The sequence below is a fragment of the Ambystoma mexicanum genome, chromosome 2p (assembly GCF_040938575.1).
Source record: "Ambystoma mexicanum isolate Mex_15411 chromosome 2p, UKY_AmexF1_1, whole genome shotgun sequence".
NCBI classification, from domain to species: Eukaryota; Metazoa; Chordata; class Amphibia; order Caudata; family Ambystomatidae; genus Ambystoma; species Ambystoma mexicanum.
Window position 1 is genome coordinate 403372913 of NC_090923.1, and position 18106 is coordinate 403391018.

An 18106-nucleotide genomic window follows, 5' to 3' on the forward strand; every position below is an offset into this window, starting at 1 on the left:
CTGTAAACCCGCACCTGCAAATAAAGAAAGACAGTAAGGAGCGCTTTTAAAACCATCAGCCGCCATTCTACTTACGTGCCTTCACGCGTGCCATCTTCCTACTTACGCGCTTGCACGAACTTTGGCGTCCATGAACCAACGCCTACCGCATCCAAAACCTGAGTGCATTTAAAACCATCAGCAGCCATTCAATTTACGTGCCTTCACGCGCGCCATCTTCCAACTTAAGCGCTTGCACGTACTTTGGCGTCCATTAAACAACGCCTACCGCATCCAAAGCCTGTAAGAGAAAAGGACTTCATTAAAGGTGTTCAGATACATATAAGGAACCGATCGTGCAGTTAACGACAGCCTCACGCTCAAAGTTGTCCTCTGCAAGTAAGAGGTTTACAATATCACCAGTGGAGTAACTGGTACCCGCGCCCCTGCACCAGTCGCAGGTTGGAGAGCCCAGCATTCACCTACTTAAGGTGAGCACACCTATCCTTTGGGCCTCAAGGAAAGAGAGAGTGAGGAGGAGAAGTCCCTCCAACCACCGTTCATTAACCACTTGTTCTTCTGCCTCCAGACACCTCACTCTTCAAGTCAGGCATACCGTGAGAAGGGATCCAGCCCAGGGAACCAGCCGAGTCCTGCGCTTTACAATTGAAGACACGGTAACAACCCAGTCAAGATCTGCACCTCCGTGGGAATCAGGTGAGCGTTACAGCAAGTTGTTACAAAAACACACACCTAGATTTGAAAATCAAACAGGGCACAGAATGCAATGCAAAAAGTGTGGTGCATGGTGTTACAAATACACACACTTAGGTTTGAAAATCAAACTGGAGCACAGAATGCAATGTCACATGGGGTGCAAGATGTTACAAACACACACACCTAGATACAAAGATGGGCACTGTTTGGTTCAGAATCAGAGAATGTTATTGGGGGGGCAGTGGAAAGTTCAGCCATCACTCACTTTTTGATCAGAAGTGAGCAAGGAGGTGCAGTGGCTCAAATTCAAGTTCCGGCCATTAGGAGGCTGCCTCAAAGTTCGTGGGGGAAAGAGGGTGGGGGGACCTCCTCAGCCCAGACAGGCACAGACAGTGCCTTTGAATCGGGCCTTGGGAGTCAGGACGGCTTTGCCTGCCGGCTCACTTGATTGGCACTTAGATGGAGGAGGAGGGCCAATCACTGCCCGCCCAAGCAATACATGGTGGCCATGATGGATTTTATGGGCTTACTTTTTGGTCAAGTGGTGAGGAGGAGGCCTCCTGCCCTCACACAGCAGAGAGAGGGGGCTTGTGCTGGAAGACTTGCATGGTGGAAATATGTCACCCAATTGGTCCACTAGGAACATTGCTTGACTGCCCTACTGACCCTGAGAATTATTTTGAAACAGATGTTGACCCTACTGGGGATGGAGGTTGTTTTCTGCTGTGCAAACCAGAAGGATACAAAGGGGATTTGAGAAATGTAATGAAAGTGTGGGTCCCAAAGACTCCTTTTGATAAGTTGAAACGCAAATATAGTTTAGTTGATTAATCAACTAGAGGGGGAAACTTAATATGGGAGTTCAACGTCCGTAAGAGAAAATATAGGTTTAGCTATTAACATGAGTTCCATTTTTAGTGAATTAGGCCTTTTTTCTGTCTCACTCTGGAGAGACCATGGACTGACAAGTACGCGGCAGAGTGAGATAGCAGCACAAATATTAACCATTGTATCAAGATGTAGGCCTCTGAGTGTTCAGCCATGTTATTTGAGTGTCTCTGCCATTTTGAATTCGATTTCATGTCTGCTGCATCCAAGAGAGTCTTCGGCTGCCGAGTACATGGCGATCACCTGGCAGCACACTCCTCTCACACCTGCACACATGGCATCCGATGCAAACACTAAGAAGTAATGCCTCTTTTATACTTTCTCATGAAAACTTTCACAAGAGAAATGAGCACACTATGAAATCATGCTTTTTGTCCTTGGCATAGTCAGACAAGTATGCGATAGTAACAAGGAGAGGCCTTAACATGGGAGAGCTGCAGATGTGGGAAGTAGCACGGGATGCCAAGTGGTCTGGTTGCACAGAGAATGACCTTGTATTTTGTAGGGGATGGCAGATTTCACTCTTCTTTCTGACTGTGCATGATTAGGTCATCTGAGGGGGAATGGCCATCGAAATGTAACCTGTTATTGTATTAACCTATCAAAATAGTGAAATGTACTAACCAATTAGAATAGGAACAATTTTGCTTAGATTTTACACAGGCAGGAGCCAATATGATGCTTAGAATGTTGTTACAAATAATATTTGGATTGTACACAAATGTATTCTAAATTTGTGCTGTTCGTCTTTAAATACTACGGTCTGACATTGGCATGGCAATTTCTAACCTTTTTGATCTCCTTTGTTTTGCACTTGTAGAGTCAAGTGATTCTGACCCTGATCCATACTTTGTTCACATTTTCTCAGTCATGTTCAAGGGGCCATTAAATGGCCCAAGGGAGTAGAAGAGATACACAGAACTCGTGATTCATCTCTCTCAGTCTCCCACGCTTTTGGAATCTGCATCATTAAAAGAAGCAACGCACAAAGTAAAAACATGTTATGTGCATTTCCTCACTCCGAGATAATAGCTGAAAGCCTATCACCTGCATTTCATTTTGAAGAAGGAGAGGTGTGATCCTTATGTGTTTTACATGGCTTTTGACACCGTAAAATAGGAGACAGGCTCTATTAGGAATCCATGTAGTGTAGCTTGCCATGGTTTTAATGGTGGCCTTCATTACTGATCACCATCGTACACACATGCAGGCACAGCTGTGATCACAGTGAAGTCTCATGACGTTTTCCAGCCCTTCCATCAATATCTGAATGGAGTCGACCATTAGACCATGAGGATGGGTTTGGCTGCAGTCCAGGGCTGCTCCAGCAGACAGTACGCCTCAACAATAAGGAGCCCTTAGCGAAATGTTGTAAAGTTAATTATCAAAATCCAAATGCTCACAATAAATAGTTACACTGACTTGCAGATTTAATGATGCATATGGCTGTCTCAATCATCCCAAAAATGTCTCTGCTTTTGAAATACATTCGACACATTTTCGCTCATATTTATAGATGGATGTGCCCGTTTACTATTTGCACAAGAGAACAATTTCTATGTCTTTTTCTGGCAACTTTTTGCTTGAATAACCACGATGAATTTATTAAGTGTGCGTGTGTTTCTTTAGGCGCTCCCAAGGCATGTTGGCATGAATAGATTTTGATGTATGTTTATTTTGAAGTGTTGAACAGACATCATCTAATTAAGGAAAATACCATAGTTTGAAGGTATAATTATAACTGACTTAACATTATAGAGAACTGTCCGATGTAGCATATTTTGCCTAGCGGGGTTGAAAGATGTTCAGATAATGTGACGAATCTGACAAGTGATATTATATAAGTGTGCTACCATGTCCAACAGATTTCAAAGATATTACTAAGAAATATGTCAAACCCCAACAAAGCCCGAAATGTACGATCTAGTTTTCTGTCAAGTTTTCTTTCTCCAAAAAAGAGCTTAATACATTCGGCATGGACAGTGAATTAAAAACATATATATATTAACATTAAGGTATGGTAAGTAGGTTAAGTGTGATGCACGTTTTGCTGTATATAGTTTTCTTTACACAAATTGCATTTGTTCATGAGAGATGAAACTCCAACTGTGCAACGTGAACAGACCTATTTTGATCTGAGTAGATCTGTGTAGCACCTGCAAACTATCCATCTTTTGAGAATAACACATCCTATATTGTCCTATTTACAAAGTGACTAATTCACAAAAGAGATGCGGAAGAAGAATGCACAGGGAAAGGAGTGTGTTGCCTTTTACACCCTTATCCTCTGAGTGCAAGTGCAATGGTTCCTAACTTTTTTATGTACATTGGGCACATGCGCCAAAATGGGAAAGGGCTGAGATTACCCTTCTGTGATGTATGGCCATTGGCAAGGGTGGGAAAGCTCTTTTGATTTTTATTCATACAATTGTGTTCATGAAAAGGTGGTCTGCTAATCAGACCCTCCACCCAGTTTCAAAATGTTCCCTGCCAAGGTTATAGTGCACAGATGTTCCTTGCTATAATCAGTCAACTGATATGACAGTGCTAGCTCTGTAGTGGCATACACCAGGTTCACATGTCACCTGAGCATCCTTGGGACACACAGTCGCTGCAGGCTAAAGAAGCATTTTAAATGCCTGCACCTCTGTTTTAAATGTTAATAATTGTCTGTCTTAATCATGCTGGTGACAGGTAAATCTCTAACTATAAACCATGCTGGATTGTGGCATGGTGGCTGATAATCAGCAAATAATTATAAAGCAACAAACCTTTCATATCACAACAGTGTCAACTATGTATGCAGTAATAAACCATGATGTAACTTATGTTTATTGGTGTCTTGGCTGATTGTCTGAACAGCTGTCTTGTGGAACAATAGCCAGGATACTGCCTCATTTGATTTTGTAGTAGGGAGGGGGGGGCATCTTCCCTCAGGGCATAGAATCTTACACTAGGAGATCTCTCACAACAGCCTCACAACAAGGTACTGATCAATGGAATGCCTTTGAAGCCAGCAGGCATGCGAAGGGGGAGACATTTGAGAAGTCAGCGATGGAAGGCAGTCCTGGAGAAGGGTTCCACCATCTTGTTTTCTGTTAAGGCATGCTTCCTTTTTTTCTGTACCCTCCATTTCCTACAAGCAAGGCAGGCACTATAGGTGTGATATCATAAGCAATGAGCAATTCGGTGCTGGACTGCCCATGTGGGCGGGACAAAGACTGATATGCAAATGGATATTTCCCATCTGTGAAAGATACAGTGAGCAAAAAGCGTGTGCTGCAAACTCTCATCTCAGAACAGGTTATCATGCCATGTTCTTTCTGGAGAGGAGTGCCTGCTACCTTCTATGAAATGTTTGCAAGGAACTTGGGGTTGATCACCCTGAGTTACCTGGGGGCAACCAGTCGTGGACTCCCTGCTCACTGTGCTCAGAGAGACAAAGCTTCACCTCACTGATGAGGCCCAACAAGGCTGAAACACGTGTATGGGGTTGCTTTTGGTAAGACTTGTACAGTCTTGCATGTTGATAAACCATGGAGAATAAGTGTGCTTGAGCCAATATAACCTACCTATCAGCCCTCCAAGAGGACCTATGGATCTCCTCACAAAAGAAGCACAGCAGCAGTGAAAGACAGACACAGCCAAATATGTAATCCTTTAAGATCAAAGGCTGGATGTTAATCCCCCAAGGTGGCAGACCTGCTTTTGATGAGAGGGAAGGAATGGGACTCTGTTCTAGTTGTTAAACTGTATTCATATAATACCACCTTGTTATGAATATTGGCCTAAGCCCATTTGCGTTGCACAGAAAACTGCGTCTGAAATGTTCTGATTTTCAATCAACTTTGCTGCCATTTTAAGGATCATCCGCCATTTTGATTTCGACTCTTGTTTTATGTTCTAAAATTGTGGACAGTGTTTTTGACTTGCAGCCGAGCCAAATGACTTTTGAGTTTTGTATATGTTTAGGCTGACCAAGAGCAGACTGTTTGTTCAATGCAAAGAAACCTTGTGACTCGAATGAACTGCAATCCAAGTGTTGTCTGTGCTCACAAGCCCCATGCCCATATAAACAATGAGACAATGTAGAACAAACTCAGACCGTGTGTTTTTGCTGAACTGCATTGTAGTGATTCTTGAAACAAGGCTTACTGTGGATCAGAGAACCAACGGCATCATTGTAACTTCATGGACATGCAAACTTATTTAATCTGTTGTACAATATTGTAATATTTGACTTGTGAACTGGGCACGAACCCTAGCACGTAACTTATTAGTTTGGAGAGGGACTGGACAAAGTTTGAAAAACTGTATAAAAGTGCCTGTGTTAAGATGTCCAGCACTCTCACCCCTCACTGTGTCTACTGGTACACACTGCGAGGTGTTGGGAGCCAAATAACAATCTGTTTGCTTTGAATTCTGTACAGAAATAAAAGATACTTGTATCTTTTCAACCTCTAATTGGCGTATTTCATTTTGTGGTACTAAGCCTCGATATTTATTTGGTCTTTCATAGTGAGCAGCTTAGGAAGGGGGAAGGCAGGCCAGAACATGTACCCTGGGGCCTAGACACCAGATGATCACGTTGTTTATTTTGTATTTGATTTGTTTCTTTTAAAAACAGTAAGCAACGGAAAAGGGGGCACTGCTGCGCAACAAGATGCCTGCTTGAGTGAGGAGCTCCTCTCCGGCATGAATCCTGATTGAATTATCCCCTGATTCCAGACTAGATCGAACCTCTTAAGCTACCCGCGCTGTTCCCGGAGAACATCCTGACCCTGCAGGCGAAATCCCGACCAAAATCGGACTTCCCAAGCCTGGGAACCCTGGTGGACCTTGAGGACACGGGCCCGTGCCGCTTTGCAGGTCCACAAGAATCTACGAGGACGCCGTGGCTCCCTCTTACGCCGGGCCTCACAGTGGGCGGAGCGGGACCGGCGGACTGCGGCCACGATACTTCGCGCCACACATTCTCTGGGCATACTGTGCCCTGCAACATCCCTCCCACTGTGGAAGGTGCTTGTGACGGGTCCTCCCAGTCCCTTGTTACTGTGCCCCATGCCTCCCCGGAGCCCGGCTACCGGCTTCGCGGCAGCCCCGGGGTGCATCCGGGTGGCGGCCCGGCGGCCTGGATTGGACGTTCCCCATCCCGTTCCTCATTCCTGAGGTGAGAGTTGCGTGGGACTGGGCTGACACAGCGGCTGGGCGCGGGGCACGTGTGGGACTCTCTGACCCAAATCAAACATATCCTAGGGCTGCCCCCTGAAGGACACGGCCGGTGTCTCCCCGGGTCACCATGTGCTCCCCTTCATCTGGCTCAGAGCTTCTACCATCAAATTACACTGTGAAAATTCACGCCTGTCAGCTCTGGCCGTCATTGCCCTGCTTACGCCATGGAGCACGACATCTTGGAATAATGGCCGTTTCCGGCGCACCGGGATCCCTGCGGGCCTTGCGCTCTCCTGAGCCGTCCTCCACCACACATTAACACGTGGCCCTCTCATCCCACCAGGCCCAGGCCGCTTCTCCACCTCCACAATGCCTGGAAAAAACACAGGCAAAACCAGGAAGACGGGACTAATGGACTCCTTTACTAGCTCACAATCATCTCCTGAACGCCCGGACCCTCAATCTCAGGCCTCACCCCTAAATACAGAAGATACAAAATTTGATCACCTGCTGACAACAGTTCAAAATGGATTCCTGGCCATTAATGTCAAACTTGATGACATTGTCTCCACGATAGGCTCCCTAGAAACTCACCTAGACAAGGAAAGTGCCAGAATCACAGAGGCTGAAAGCAGACTTGGCACGAATGAGGACTCTACTCGGCAAAACACCCAGGACATCGCACTCCTTAGAGGGGAAATTAATAAACTCTGCGATAAATGCGACGATTTCGAATCTCGATCCAGACGGAACAACATCCGCATAGTCGACCTCTCGGAGACCTTCTGCAAAGGCCCAATGGAGTCCAGAATCAAAGACCTTTTGAAATCTCTCCTCGGGGAGGAGGCACTCTCACCCCAGTTCCTTGTCGAGCGGGCACATCGATCAGGGGCTCCTCCCCGCATGGTGATTGCCAAACTGTTGAACTACAGGGACAGGGACGCCATCCTCAGACTGGCAAGAGAGAAAGGATCCCTTAGGTTTGGTAACGACAACATCCATGTCTACCCAGACTTCTCCGCAGGGGTCCAGACTCAAAGACAATCCTACGAAGCTGTCAAGCGCCAGTTACTTTTGAGACAGGTCCCCTACGCCCTTCTCTTTCCAGCGAAACTTCGTATACAACATGCTGGAAGAGCACACTTTTTCGAATCTCCTGCCACAGCTTTGGCCTACATGGAAACCTCGATACCCCTCCCACCCGGGAGACAGGAACTTGACCTGAACGACTTGTAACAACCTGTATAACCTCTTTTCCTACTCATTGGTCCCAGCTGCAGTCAGTTCTGGTCTATGCTGGCCACTGTGAATGCTGGAAACAGGATGCAGCAGGGAAAACTCCCCTGCCCTCCATCCTTTAACAATGCCGGATGAGATGCGTCCGACCTCGAAGCGGAGTTGCTGCACTCATCCCCTTCTTTGGGAACATCCACAAGTTAGTTAAAAGGGTTCATCATCAAGTTGGGCACGATGGTGTGGGAGGGGGTGGATACGGCCAACAGGGGATTGTTTCACTGTTCGAACGCTACGTTACTGCTGCAGGCAGCCCCTGTTGGGCACCAGGCACAATGTTCAGTTGGCTTAACCATTTGTAAAATTGCACTCACGGTTTCACTTGCTGTCCTCCACTACGAAAAAATCCACTCTCCCACGTTCTTGTATGACACACGGAAATGGCGCAAAAAACTAATACACTCGGGGGGCTTAAACTAAAACTGCTCACCTGGAATATCCGGGGGTTAAACAACAGGGCGAAAGCCAGCAAAGTAGGTGCTTACATTAACAGACACCACCCACATATCGTTATGCTCCAAGAGACTCATGCATTAAAATCCACCAACGAAAGTATCCTGCGACAGTGGGGAAAGAATAGGTATTACACAGAATACTCCTCCCAAAACAGAGGCGTAATCACGCTAATACACCCCTCACTAGGGTTCTCCACCGAGAAAAGTATAATCGATCCACAGGGCAGATATGTTGTGGTCTGGGGCACCGTGGCTGGCAGAAAATTTATATTCGTCAATACATATGGTCCAAACCTTGATGAGCCAGAATTCTAAACACACCTCCTTGCAGAGATAGGCCCTACAACGGAAGCCTGGGTATTGTGGGGAGGAGACCTTAGGTCCTCAAATAAACCTAGAACCTAGAAATAAACAAAAACAGCCAACATTATACACCGAGCCCAGGAGGAACTTGCTTTGTCCAATGCGTGGAGAGGGACCCAACCCACAGATAGAAAATAGACCTTCTATTCCTCGGTCCATGATTCTGAATCCAGAATAGATTACTGACTCATCTCCTCCCCCTCATCAACTGCATCGAATGCCGCGATATTCTTCCACGCACACTCTCGGACCATTCCCCCGTCACTCTAAATATACTGCTCCCTGACATCCGTCGCTCTGCACAGCGATGGAGGATGCCCCCTAATACATTCAAAGACCCGAATGTGGTGGAGGCGCTATATACTGAGACGGAGGAGTTCTTCCAACTGAATAAGGACTCTGTGGGCAGCTGGACTTCCATGTGGGAAACATTTAAGGTGTGGGTAGGAGGCAATCTTATGTCCAAGACGTCTGGTCTCCTCAGAACCGTTAGAACCAACTTGGGCAACACAGAATCAATCCTGCAATCGCTCGAATCTGCCTATAGTAGGACCCATTTGGCGGACATTAGTCTACACCTCCAAACCTTTAATGAACTGGCCACCAAAGAACAACAATCCATGGCCATCCCGTCCAAGGCACGCAAATACGGGGAGGGCAACAGGGCGAGCCACCACCTGTCCCGTATACTTAGCAATGACCACACCTACAACCCTATTGCAAGTATTCTAACAGCTGGGGGAACGGCTGTGCATGGGGAGGATGAAATAAACTCTGAGTTCACAGACTATTACATTAATCTTTACGCCAACCACGATAGATCCACATGAGATGATGTAAAGTCGTACTTAAGTAAGATTTCCCTCCCTAGGCTAACTTTAGAAGATAAGTGGTCCCTTGAACAACCCATGACGGCCGAGGAAATTGCTGAAGCGATGAAAGCACTAGCAGCGGGTAAAACTCCCTAAACGCCGACCTGTATAAGGCATGCTCTCCGATACTTGCCCCAATATTGTCCCTTGTTTGGGAGGAGGCTATGAACGCTGGTTCACTCCCTGAGTCCATGTTAGACGCAGTCATCACGGTGCTCTTGAAACCCAGATGCCCGGCATACGAACACTCCTCCTACCGTCCCTTGTTCCTGATTAACACGGACGCTAAGATTCACGCAAAGGTGCTGGCCACTAGACTGCTCTCCAAAATGACCACCTTAATCCATCCCGACCAATGCGGATTTATCCCTACGAGGTCCAAAGCCCTGAACCTGCGCAGACTGTTCAGTGTTCTAGCACAGATCAAACCAGGCACAAGCAGCAGCCATTTCACTTGACGCCGAAAAAGCGTTTGACTCGGTATCGTGGCTTTACATGTTTGAGGTTCTTCACAAATTCGGATCGGCCCTTACCTGATAGGTTGTGTCAAACTTCTCTACTCCTCTCCCAAACCAGAGTTCTAACCAATCGTACCCTATCCAATCAATTTACTCTATGCAGGGGAACAAGGCAAGGATGCCCCTTCTCACCCATCCTTTTTGCCCTTACCATCGAACCAGTGGCGGCTGCAGTCAGAGCTGAACAAGACCTTAGAGATAGAAAATGGCCGGGGTAAACCAAGACATCTCATTGTATGCAGACGATGCACTACTATATGTTCGGGAACCAGAAAAGAACCCATCCCCCATTTTAGCAGTGATCACCAAATTCACTACACACTAAGGCTACAAGATCAATACTTCCAAATCCGAGATCTTTCCGTTGACACGTGCCACTACTTGCCCCACAAACACTCATGGCCTGTCATGGGCTCCCGATCACATTCGATACATGGGAATCCTGGTTTCTCACGACAAGAACTCTCTTTATATAGATAACTATGAATCCACGCTACAAACCATACACCCTAAGCTTCAAATTTGGTCCAGACTCCCCATATCGCTTGCCGGCCTGATAGCGGTACTCAAGATGACGGTACTCCCTAAGGGCCTATACATCTTCTGTAATGTACCTATATGGCCGGGCAAACTCTTCTTCAACAATTTGCGTTCCATGGCCACCACCTTCGTGTGGAACGGAGGCGCGAATAGAATGAAATGGAACAAATTGGTCGAACCCTATGATATGTGTAATGCTCACCTGACTCCCACGGAGGCGCTGGCCTGGTTCGCGCTGCTGTGACCTCTTCTAAGGTGATGCGCAGGGTTCAGAAGACGGACTGGACCGGGCCCCCAAATCTGGCTTGTCTGGCTCACAGAAGTATCCTTCTGTAGGCGAAAATAGGGGATTAACTGTCTGCGGGGTAATGCAATCAGCCTCCCACTTTCCCCTCTCACCCTCCTAGAAACCCTTCTGTGATTCCTTGTAGCGTCAGGGTCTGGAAGGACAAGCTCTCCATCCTGCTTCTGATGCTGGGGCGTGTTGGTATCCAGTTACTTCACTGGATTTTCGGATTGGTGAGAACCAAACTTGCTTGGCTTCCAGGTAAGTTTTTTGATAAGAGGTTCCCCTTGTGTCCATGCATTAATGTACTAATGCAAGTGTCTTTTTCCCCATAGGGGCCGGGGTACGGAATGCCGGGGAACAGGCACCGACCCGAGATGAGAGGTGAAATCCTTGTAAAAATCATATAAGTCTTTAATGAGCGTTTTTTGGTAATGTCTTTTCATTCGCTCATTAACTCTGATGTCTCTTTTTCCCCTTAGGGGCCGGATGCAGCGCGGACCTGAAATGAAGAGGGATTGAATCAACAGGTAAGTCTTAACATGGAGATTTAGCTTTCCTTATTCCCTTCTCTCTCTCACCTTTTGTTCTGGTCCATTTCTCCCTAGGCGCTGGGGAGTGACTGCGAATCCGGATGATCGCTGCTGAACATGGAGGCGCCCTGTAAAGGTGATTGGAATGCGGCGCTGCAGCAATCGACGTGACGAGCTTTTAAATAAAAGTCTTCCTTTTAAGGATTGTTGGCGAGATGTCTCCGGGATGCGGATTTAGCAGCTAAGGACTTTTCCTTCTTCTGTTCTCTTCTTCTCTTCCTTTGCAGGTGATCCAGGATACTGGCAGGCGTGGCAGAAGTCAGGATACAGGAGCAGACACGGTGAGAGTCCAGCTGTTAGATGCAGAACAACACGAAGCACGTGTGGCTGTTCGGGTGGGGTTTAAATAGCCTTGGAAGAAGTTCCAGTTATGTATCCTTCCTCCAATCAGGTATGTATCCTTCCCCGACCACGCCTGGATGGTAAATCAGTCCCACAGGTAAAGTAGTTCCTTTCAGGCCTCAAGGAGACCGGGATCCTGCAGCATGGTTTGCATCAGGTAAGTGCACCCAAGCACTTTCATAATGAGCCTGGCGCCATAGGCGCCAGGACACTGTCCAAAGGGCCCCTATATGGGGTTGCTGGGTCCTTCCTTGGGGACTGGATGTCTGCTTTCAGGGACACAGGGCTTGAACCGGCTCCCCGGGAGCGGGCATCATGACAGCACTACCCCCCAAGGCCCCTCCCAAGGTTGTTCCCTCCGGGGGTTTTGGTTTGTCTGGGAAGAGTCGGTGGAATTTCCTGACTAATCGAGGTGCATGCACATGGTCGCTGGGTTCCCACGACCTCTCCTGAGGTCCGTACCCCTTCCAATCAATTAGGTAGAACAGTTTTGACCTAAACATTTTTGAGTCTAAAATGTTCTTCACTTCGAATTCGGGCTCCCCATCTATTAGTATAGGTTCTGGAGGTTTGAGTATTCGGGTTCCGGGTACCACTGGTTTCAGAAGTGACACATGAAAAACAGGGTGAATTTGCATACTATCTGGTAAATCAAGTTTAACAGCCACTGGGTTAATTATTGCCGTAATAGAATAAGGTCCCAGATATTTTGGGTTAAAAGTTCGAGGCCCTTTGAGTGGTAAATGTCTGGTAGCTAACCACACTTGATCCCCAATCTGATACGGAGGTGCTTCACTCCGATGTAGATCAGCATTCTCCTTGTATTTTCTCTTGGCTTGTTGTAAATGCGTAGTTGCCTCTTTGAAGGCTTGGGTAATTGTAGAATGCAGATGTTCTACTGCAGGCATTCCGAGGTTCTGAGGTGAGTCAAGGTTTGAGGTTCGAGGGTGATGCCCAAACAAAGTATAAAAAGGACTGTGGCCAGTTCCAGAGTGTACCGAATTATTATATGCGTATTCGGCTATCCAAAGAATGTCTTTCCAGTTGCTTTCAGATTGCTGTAACATACACCGTAAGTATTGCTCAAGGGTCTGATTTGTCCTCTCGGTCTGACCATCGGTCTGAGGGTGGTGACTGGTCGATAATCTTACGTCGATCTGCGCCATTTGACAACATTTGCATCAGAAGTGGGAAATGAATTGGCTTCCCCGGTCAGAGATTAGTATAGATGGGAATCCATGTAGCCGAATAATATTTTCGAGAAATTCTTTGGCTAGGGCAGAAGCTGAAGGTAAACCTTTCAAAGGAATAAAGTGGGCCATTTTGGAAAACAAATCCACAATTACCAGAATAGTATTGTACCCCGAACAAGGAGGCAGGTCCGTAATAAAATCCATTGATAGGGTGTGCCAGGGTGCTGGCGGTATGTCTAGAGGTTGAAGGAGACCGGCTGGTCTTTTCTTTTGACTTTTATTTTGGGCGCAAACACCACAGGACATCACAAAACATTTAACATCTTTTCGCCAAGAGTGCCACCAAAATTCTCGTTTCACCTTTTCCTCTGTCTTGGCAATGCCGGGGTGTCCCTCTATTAATGCATCATGATAACCGGAAATAACTAGTTCGTGTAATTCCTTATGTGGCAGGAATAAGCGTCCTTGGAAATAAGGTAAACCATTATCTATGGTAAAGTCTGATCCCTTTTGTATCCAATCCTGTAAGGTTGTAGGGTCCAGGAGTTGTTTCACTCTGGCTTGAATGTCTTCAAGCGTCTGTAACGAAGTAATGCCTAGAATCCTCTGTTCTGCAATTATTGGTACTGGTTCTGAGTTTGTATCAGATTGTCCCATTCAAATTCGGGATAAGGCGTCTGCTTTGCCATTCTTGCAGCCAGGTCGATAGGTAATCACAAAATCTAATTCAGCGAAAAACAAAGCCCATCGGAGCTGCCGTGATGACTGAGCCTTGGCGGTTTTCAAATACTGTAAATTCCGGTGCGCAGTGATCACTGTGATGGTATGTCGAGCGCCAAGCAGATAATGCCACCAGGCTTTAAAAGCGGACTTAATGGCTAACAGTTCTTTGTCCGTGATTGCATAATTAACCTCGGGTGCCGAGAATTTTCTGGACCAAAATGCTACGGGATGCAGCTGGTTGGTTTCAGGATCTCTTTGGGACAGGACAGCTCCCATGGCTAGGCTGGATGCGTCAGTCTCGACGACATAAGGGAGATCTGGACGCGGGTGTTTCAATATAGGTGCGGAGGTAAACTTAGCTTTTAAATCCTGAAAGGCCTGCTCGGCTTCTTCAGACCATTCAAAACGTTTATTTTTCCTCAAGAGTGCAGTAATGGGTTGTACCACGCGTGAAAATTCCGGGATAAACCTGCGATAGAAATTGGCAAAGCCGAGCATGCTTTGAACCCCTTTTACAGAGCTAGGTTATGGCCATTTGAGGATGGCATCCACTTTTCTTGAGTCCATTCGGACTCCTTTGGGTGTCAGGATGAAACCTAGAAACTCGATTTCTGTGGTATGGAAAACACATTTCTCCAATTTAGCAAATAGTTTGTGTTGACGCAGTTTTTCAAGTACTGCTCTGACGTGTTTTCTGTGATCAGATTCTGAAGAGGAGTACACCAGAATGTAATCGATATATACGACAACACAAACATCGATGAGTTCCCGAAGGACATCATTCATGAAGTATTGTAAGGCAGCCGGCGCGTTACACAATCCGAAAGGCATCACCTGGTACTCGAATAATCCGTATTTAGTACGGAAGTCAGTTTTCCATTTGTCGCCTTCTTTAACTCGTACCGGATGATAAGCCCCCCGGAGATCTAACTTGGTGTATATGCAAGGGTCCTTCACCTGGTCAAGGAGTTCAGGGATCATAGGCAGAGGATAACGGTTTTTAACCGTTATCTGGTTCAATGCGCGGTAATCGATACAAGTTCTAAGGTCGCCTTCTTTTTTGGGCACGAAGAACAAAGCCGAGGATGCCGGGGACTTTGACGGGTGAATAAAACCATTAGCTAGGTATTGATCCAAATATTGTCTCAAATGCAGATTCTCAGGTTCGGTAAGGGCATAAATCCTGCTACATGGGGGTTGTGCACCTGGCACCAGATCGATTTGGCAATCGTACGATCTGTGAGGAGGTAACGTGTTGGCCTGTTCCTTTTGGAAGACGTCCTGAAAGTCTTGGTATTCCGGAGGTAGTTGCATGGAAGCAGAGGTTACAGATGCTAGATTAATCTTCAGGTTTTCTGGGTAGCAGGTTTGTGTACAATCCAGGAAGGTTATTCTCTTAACTCGCCAATCAATTCGAGGATTATGTGTCTCTAACCAAGAGATTCCAAGAATAACCTGAAACTGTGGAGCCTTGATTACATCAAACACAACACCCTCCCGATGGCCGTCGGGACCAATAAGAGTCACCTCAGTAGTGGACTGAGTTACCGGTCCCGAGGCAATTTCAGTTCCATCAACTGTGGTGATGACATTTTTGCTGGTTTTAGGACGGAGAGGGAGGTTAATCCTAGAGACCAATTCACGATCCACATAGTTTCCAATAGCCCCACTATCGATGTATGCCTTTATTGCATGCAACCGCTTAGGCTGTTCTGGATCTACGAGAACCATTGGCACAATGAAATGCGAGGTCTGAGAGTTAGTTTTCAAGCTCGGCAAGCGGACCCCTACACTTGTCGGGCAGAGTTGTTTCCCGAAACAGAGTCTTCATGGTTTTTATCAGCGGCTCCTACCGCCTTCCGGGGCGGTTTTGCCGGGCAATCTCGTAGAAAGTGTCCAGAATTCCCACAATAAAGACATAATTTTAACTGCCGCCTCCTTTCACGTTCCTTTTGAGTTAAGGGTCCTTTAACCCGTCCAATTTGCATAGGCTCAAAGACATCAACTCCCTTGGGATTAGCATGGGTCTTGACCAACACCCGGGTCTCAAACCTGGACCGATCTGCTTTTCTGTTTTGAAGTCTGTGATCCAATTGGACCACTAAGTCTATATACTCTGTGCATTCTTGGGGCGGATTTACAACTTGGGCCAAGACATCTTTAAGTTCTCCGCGTAGGCCTCGATAAAACAACGTGACTCTTTTATCCTCTGGCCATCCCGTTTCCACAATTAGTCTATTAAAGGTTGCAATATAGGATAGGAGGTCCTGATTGCCCTGTCGCAGGTATAGAAGTTCGTCATCCAGAGCCTGCCCCTGAGAGTGTCGAGCAAATAACCTTTCCATGCTTGCTTGAAACCTTTGAAAATCACGGAGAATCGGGTCATCTTGAGTAACCAGTGGAACTGACCAATCGGCAGCGCAGCCGCTGAGATATGACAATACAAAGGCTACCTTGGTCTGATTATTAGGGAAGGCCCCAGGTCTACATAGGAAGTGCAAACGACACTGATTCATGAATACGGCAAATCGTTTGGGGTCCCCAGCAAAGCGTTCGGGTGGGGCCAGCGGCATGTTTCCAGGTAGATTAATCTGCACAGGGTTACTGGAAACCACAGGAGCGGGGTTCCCTCCGGAAGCGGGTAGAGGAGTTTGCCCAGCTTGACCTTGCAAAAGCTGTCTGGCCAGGTCATCAGTTCTTTCCTTTGATATTATTAATTCCCTCCTGAGGGCATTAGTCTCTTGACGAGCGGCATGTACTTCAGCCCGTAATTCCCCCAGTAATTGGGCCAACTGATAAGTCTCAGAACTTTCCATAGCGCCTGGGTGGGAATTTGTAGGAAGGCTTCGCGTTCTGTAACGCTCACCTGACTCCCACGGAGGCGCTGGCCTGGTTCGCGCTGCTGTGACCTCTTCTAAGGTGATGCGCAGGGTTCGGAAGATGGACTGGACCGGGCCCCCAAATCTGGCTTGTCTGGCTCGCAGAAGTATCCTTCTGTAGGCGAAAATAGGGGATTAACTGTCTGTGGGGTAATGCAATCAGCCTCCCACTTTCCCCTCTCACCCTCCTAGAAACCCTTCTGTGATTCCTCGTAGCGTCAGGGTCTGGAAGGACGAACTCTCCATCCTGCTTCTGATGCAGGGGCGCGTTGGTATCCAGTTACTTCACTGGATTTTCGGATTGGTGAGAACCAAACTTGCTTGGCTTCCAGGTAAGTTTTTTGATAAGAGGTTCCCCTTGTGTCCATGCATTAATGTACTAATGCTAGTGTCTTTTTCCCCATAGGGGCCGGGGTACGGAATGCCGGGGAACAGGCACCGACCCGAGATGAGAGGTGAAATCCTTGTAGAAATCAGGTAAGTTTTTAATGAGCGTTTTTTGGTAATGTCTTTTCATTCGCTCATTAACGCTGATGTCTCTTTTTCCCCCTAGGGGCCGGATGCGGCGCGGACCCGAAATGAAGAGGGAATGAATCAACAGGTAAGTCTAAACATGGAGATTTAGCTTTCCTTATTCCCTTCTCTCTCTCACCTTTTGTTCTGGTCCATTTCTCCCTAGGCGCTGGGGCGTGACTGCGAATCCGGATGATCGCTGCTGAACATGGAGGCGCCCTGTAAAGGTGAGTGGAATGCGGCGCTGCAGCGATCAACGCGATGAGCTTTTAAATAAAAGTCTTCCTTTTCAGGATTGTCAGCGAGATGTCTCCGGGATGCGGATTTAGCAGGTAAGGACTTTTCCTTCTTCTGTTCTCTTCTTCTCTTCCTTTGCAGGTGATCCAGGATGCTGGCAGGCGTGGCAGAAGTCAGGATACAGGAGCAGACACGGTGAGCGTCCAGCTGTTAGATGCAGAACAACACGAAGCACATGTGGATGTTCGGGTGGGGTTTAAATAGCCTTGGAAGAAGTTCCAGGTATGTATGCTTCCTCCAATCAGGTATGTATCCTTCCCCGACCACGCCCGGATGGTAAATTAGTCCCACAGGTAAAGTAGTTCCTTTCAGGCCTCAAGGAGACCGGGATCCTGCAGCATGGTCTGCATCAGGTAAGTGCACCCAAGCACTTCCATAATGAGCCTGGCGCCTATGGCGCCAGGACTGATGTCTTTTATGAGCCTGGCGCCATAGGCGCCAGGACACTGTCCAAAGGGCTCCTATATGGGGTTGCTGGGTCCT